Consider the following 6,085-nt stretch of genomic DNA (forward strand, 5'->3'; position numbering starts at 1 on the left):
TTGAGCTTGACACCAACGCCCATCACCTGCCTCCGACACCACCACAGCAGCCACTAAAGAAAAGAATGACGAATCACCTCCTCATCCGAGCTCGACGCGGCTCCATCACTGATATGCAGCTTTACAGACCTCTAAGGTGGCTCAACAAAAGTGAAGCCCTTGCCGTTGAACGAATCAGACCGGGGCAACACCCCAGACACGCCATCGAACTCCAAATCTGGCACCCCACCACGACTAAGAGGTCGAAGGAGGAAACCATACCTGCCATCCATGAACCACGAGCCCAGCACATGTTCCATCTTCCAGATCTCGTCGATGCAGACCACAATCTGCATCCGCTCCTGGACTACCTCCCAAGCTCCGCGCCAACGCTGGAGCAAACACCATCGCAACGGCGAAGCCCGAGGACACAGGTCCACCACGAGGATGCCGCCGCCGCCATGCCATCCTTGGTTGAACATACTGGTTTCCAAATCCATCCCCAACTATAGGACCGATGGCCTCGTCAAGAAAGGATCCGAAGAATATTTATTCAGCACTGTCATCGTCACCGCCGAAATAAAGACGATGAACAACCTAAAAACCTAGAGTACGAGGGAGTAAAAATGATCCACACACGTGAATCCGGCGACCCCCCACCACCGATGACCGAGGTCGCCGGTGGAGGGGAGCCGCCGGAGAACGGCGTTGGAAGATCGGCCTCTCCTGGCGGCGGCTAGGGTTGCAGCCGCCAGGGACGAGAGGAAAAGAGCGACCTGCCACGTTCGACCGTGTTTCATTCAGGACCAAATTTATTGTACATTGTTCAACATGTATTTAAAATTATTGCCTAATTGTAATTTTTCCTTGAAATGTATTAAAATCGTTACACATGTTCGTAGTCTATAAAAATGTAAGATTAATTGTACATGATGAATTTTTAACACACATTGAACATTTTCAAAAAACATGTTGGACAGTTTTGTAAAATACACATTGTCTATTTTTTGAATGCATGACGAACATTTTTCAAAAAAGCCTTGATATTTTTATACCAAATGGAATGGTTTCTAGAACATGTTGCACATTTTTTTCATATGCACTAATACTTTTGTTACGTTTTATGGCAATTCTAATTTTTTTCTTACATTTCTTGTTTCGAATGGAAATAAGATAAAAAATAGAAATGAAAACTTTGCATAAAATGTGTGTCGAGTGCCGAGACTAAGCACTCGACATACCTTTTTTCATTTTTCTTTTATATTTGCCTTGTCCAAGATGGACAAAAGGTTTTCACCTGAAACCGGACACGGAGAGGAGCCCCAAGACAACGTCTTCATAAAGAGAATGACTCCCGCAGGCGTCACCGTCGTCGGCGATCGAGCGCAGAGCTTTCGCTCGGCCATCCATCCACGCCACCGCGAGGTCTTGAGGGTAAGTTCGAAGAGATCAAATCCCAGGTCCAGATCGGGGCGTCATTGCTGCCAGAGACAGAGCACGCCTGAGTCACCCGCTGGCATAGCTCTTGCCGCTCACACGACCAAGAGATACAGCCACCACCGCCGCCATCGTGCCCGCCGGAAGGCCAACCATGCAGACCACCACCAAGGCCGGCACCACCACGGTAGGGGCGCCCACACCTAGAGCCCCACCCCAATCCCGGTGTACCAGGGGGGACATAACCCAGTGACTGCTGACGGCCGTTGCGGAGAAACGGCTCAGATGACGCCAAGTGCATGGTTTGAGGCACTAATCCGCCTCCGGCGTCAGGAAGTCCCACCCACCACAACCACGGACCTCTACCGACGCCAAAATGTGAGGAAGTCTCCCCAACCAACCGCTAAACACCCACCTTGGCTTGAGCGGATGGAACCCAGACAAGCCGCCCGAGGAGCAGCCAATCCCGGGCAAGAGGACGAAGTCAAGCTCCTGCCAGAACGACAAGCCTGCACCGTTGGCCTCCTACGAGCATATGCACCCGGAAGAAGTGGCCGCCGCCAAATTGGATGATGGCCACTCATGTCAGCCGGCAACTTCGGCTGCCGAGCAGCCACTCCGGCGTCTCGAACCCCGTCGGCTCCTGAGACCATCCTTCAATATACTTTATGCAAGCTTATTTGAGATACATGTAGTCCCAATTAAAATTAGTTTCAATATAAATGCCAAATTGGGAGATGTAAGATCGTGGGAGATGAATCATCATAGGCCGCTGGGAGCTATATAAAACACCATGGGAGATGAATCCATTTATGAAGAATGTATAGTCCAACTTCCATGAAATATTCTGAAAATTTATGTCAAACTTGTGCACCCATAATATGATTTAATGCGAATTTACATAATTATGGTCCACTTGTAGATATATTGTCACCCCCTATAGGTTGCAAATGCAAGTTTGAATTCTTCGTCACAATTATTTGTTATTTTCATCCATTTTAGGATATGATCTAAAATCAAACATATGCACTTAAATATACATTTTTGTGAAAGTTATAAAACTTTTTTGAGATGCATGTAGTTCAAATTGGAATCAGTTTCAACAAACACGCAGAAACTTATTTAAACTGTAGAAAATGTTAGTACATCATTTAGAAAATTGTTGAAACACCTAAAAATATATATTTAATATATCACATGTAAAACTATATTGGGTTATCTAGGATATTTTTGTGCAAGTTAATTTTTTGACTGGATTTTGCATGTTATTATTATTATTATTATTATTATTATTATTATTATTATTATTATTATTTCACAAAGGGGACTTAATAAATTTTTTTGGAAACCCCATTATGGCTCCCAGCTAGGGAGCGATCCTGCGTGAGGCAAACCATGAGTTTTGATTGGTCGAATCAGCTCGCCCACGGATCGTGCTCCCAACCGTTCGATTTTCCAAGATCCAACGAGTGGCACACAATCCCTAATTCTCTATCCCTCTCTTCTTTCTCCCCTGTCACCCACAGCCGCCGGCTTCTCTTCCACCCAGCTCCTCCTCCCCGTGCCTTCCTTCCTCCCGTCTCGTTCTCCGCTCGTCGACTTCCATGTCCAATCGAGGCGCTCGGAGGTAGTACCGGGGCAAGTACCACTGGTGCGACGTCCAGGCCAGCCCACACCGTCCGGGGGTTCCGTGCTCGGCTAGATCTGACGATCTAGCTGCCGGATCCACCGCGGCAGCAACGCCGGCTGCTACCTCCTCTCCGACCCCGACCACCACACCACCCCAACTCCAGCGCGCGACCCTCTACTCTATCCATCATTTCCGTCCACGGCCAGAACCAGCAATCTTGCTGCCGGATCGGTGGCGGCGGTTCCTCATGGTGGCGTCCCCTGTCATCTCGCTTCAGCCTCCTCCCGACGACGCGCCGGGGGGCTGGGTCCAGGGCCGGCCCTTGGCCATGGCAATGAGTGCAGCCGCCTATGGCCCAGGTCAAGCGGGGGCCATGCTGCTCTACTTTATGGATACACGTATGAGTAGAAGAAAAGGTAAACTGATGAAATAGTAGTGGTAGGCTCAACCTATTACGGAGTGAGGAACCAGTCACGCACGAAAGTGAGAACAGCTGAACAGCCAGCCTAATTGTTAGGTACTCTATTAAAAAAAAAGTTATCTCCGAGATAGCACTGATGTCTCTCGTTCATCACCCAGTCTTCTCGTCTCCTTTCTTTGCTAATTATTTGAATCAATTTCCCAAGAGGCTGGGCGCCCAAACCGATGCTAATTGAATAAAAAATTTCTCTGTATCACTACCTTAACCTCTTCATTATCCAAGCAGGACCCCAGCCTTTTGTCCTTCCATCTTAAAAGTATCCTAAGGAGACTGATGAAGCAGCACATTCGGTGATTGGCCAGTGAGGCGTTGACAGCAGCCCACGTCCACAGGTTAGTTGTTTCTCTTCTGGATTGCCCATCTTTCCTTGTTGATTGCGAATTTTGTGAAAGATTTCTTTGCATGAAATTGTTGCACAAGTTGTTGCCTCGTATTAATGGTGATCGAGTATCATCAAATCCGCACATGATGATTAGATACTGCTTTGTTATTATGTTGTGGGATTTCTCTGTAGCTACTTGCATAGAAGGCGTCTGTGCTTTTGTCCAAAACTGCTATCTGTAGGCACATCGTAAAATATGGTGAGGATTTTTATTTTTGACATTACCATATTATCATAAAAAACAAGTCATATCTACACTTTGTTGAACTTGTGTTGGCAGCGTGCGGCGGTGCTTGCATCGACCTCACGCCTATCTTCCCCATCCATGGCGCACGAATCCTCAAGGAGGACAACACCGACACCACGTGTGGTTACCGCAGCCACGGCGACGATGTCCAGTTCTACTTCGTCTCTGGCTCCGGTAAGTCCTTGGTCTTCCATCCTGCTCCCCCCCCTCCCCCCCCCCCCCCCCTCGTGCTCTGGTTTATCTTGTTCTTGCTGTTCGCTAGGTATAATGTAATAGGAAGCATATGTTAACTTGAGTTAGCTCATAGGCTGCTCTCCGATCACATTCTGTGCTATGGTTGCTTCCTCTTGTTCATGGTATGCTAATGTTTAAAATTGTTGCTATTTAGGTTCAGTGGTTTTATACTCAATACTCATGCTACTACACAATTTTCCTAGGATATTACTTAGAATTTCGGCATGCTACTGTGGTAACTTGCAGGTTATTGGCTTTTTTTTACTTCTGCATGGCTGGTAGATACGGCTTAACTAGAATTGTAGAACTGGATAAGAACCGAAATTACCATGCTAAACTTGAGTTGTGTTTTGCCATAGTAAAGTGTTTATACTGCTAGTTCTCTGTGGTAGTTTTAAATAGTTATGTATATTTAGTTTATCTGTATTGCCTCTCTATTCGTAGTGATCAACGTCACTTACATTGCCTCTAAATGCTGGAAATTGTGAATGTTTGTTAGGAGTGGTAAATACTAATGAATTGATTTAGTTGAGAGTCAAGTGTAATCATATTTGTGAATGTGCCTTCTGTGAGGTTTGTGAATTTGAAAAAAAAAACTACTTTTATTCTGCAGGGTGATCTTGCATTTATGTACATAACATCAAATAGAAAATAGATATTGCATTAGAATTATATATCTGAATATAAAATAGGCCTTTTGACAATTGTAAACTCTTTTTACTTGTTTCAAAAATACTAAAATAGGCCTTCCAACAATTGTTTCAGTGAGAAGTGTGATGCACATTCTTGAGGCACAATTGTTTCCTTTCCTCCATAATATGTACTGTACTGTTTGGTGTGATCATTTCCTATTTCCTTATTCTATACCAGCTAGAAACTCATTGGTGTATTATTTTAACAGCTGCTCAGGATTATTTGCTGCATTTACGAGAGCGAGAATGGCATCATCGACTTCTACCTCCTCCATCTCAAGGACAAATCTCATGCAACCCATGGTGCTGCATTTGACGCGATCATTTGTAATTTGGTAGTGACTATTATCCGTGTAATGTACAAGCTTTGGATTATTTTTTGTTGTAAATGATGGCAATGTGGTTTTAGTGATGTACTCCCTCCATTCCGAATTACTTGTCGCAGGTATGGATGTATCTAGATGTATTTTAGTTCGAGATACATCCATTTCTGCGACAAGTAATTTGGAACGGAGGGAGTACCTTTGATGGTTGTTGTAATTGAATGAAACAATTTAATGGAAATTTGTGCGCTTGGCAGAATTATGTGTCTTGTTGATGGGAAATATTTGGGTTGTGGAAAATTATTTGTACTAGCAAATATGCTCGTGCGTTCCATTTCTTTTTCATGATGCGATAACTGTTTGGCACCACCAAAGTAAGTTTTGTTGAAATAGAGTATCGCCACGAAAAGGTTAAATTATCGCAATAGTTTCTCGCTACAAAGATTTTACCTGTTGTGATGTCACCACCAAAACAAGTATGTTGCAATTTCATGTTACGACGACTAGAATATTTGTTGCCATAAGTTAATGCCACAAGTGCAGTGGGTCGTGGCAATATGCCTAATGCCACAAAAACAAAGATTGTTGCCATAGTTTATTGCCACTAGTGTAGTGGGTCGTGGCAACATGCCTAATGCCACGAAAACAAGGATTGTTGCCATAGTTTATGGCCAAAATTG

General features: G+C 44.7%; 1 long non-coding RNA gene across 1 annotated transcript; it reads left to right on the plus strand.

Annotated features, from left to right (window-relative positions):
- The first annotated feature begins 2,945 nt into the window (after positions 1 to 2,945).
- LOC120967351 (uncharacterized) lies at positions 2,946 to 5,655 on the plus strand. The gene is made up of 3 exons (XR_005761154.1): positions 2,946 to 4,108; positions 4,190 to 4,330; positions 5,292 to 5,655. It is a non-coding gene; the product is annotated as an uncharacterized lncRNA (long non-coding RNA).
- The last annotated feature ends 430 nt before the right edge of the window (positions 5,656 to 6,085 follow it).

Source organism: Aegilops tauschii, chromosome 6 (genome assembly GCF_002575655.3).
Source record: "Aegilops tauschii subsp. strangulata cultivar AL8/78 chromosome 6, Aet v6.0, whole genome shotgun sequence".
Lineage (NCBI taxonomy): Eukaryota > Viridiplantae > Streptophyta > Magnoliopsida > Poales > Poaceae > Aegilops > Aegilops tauschii.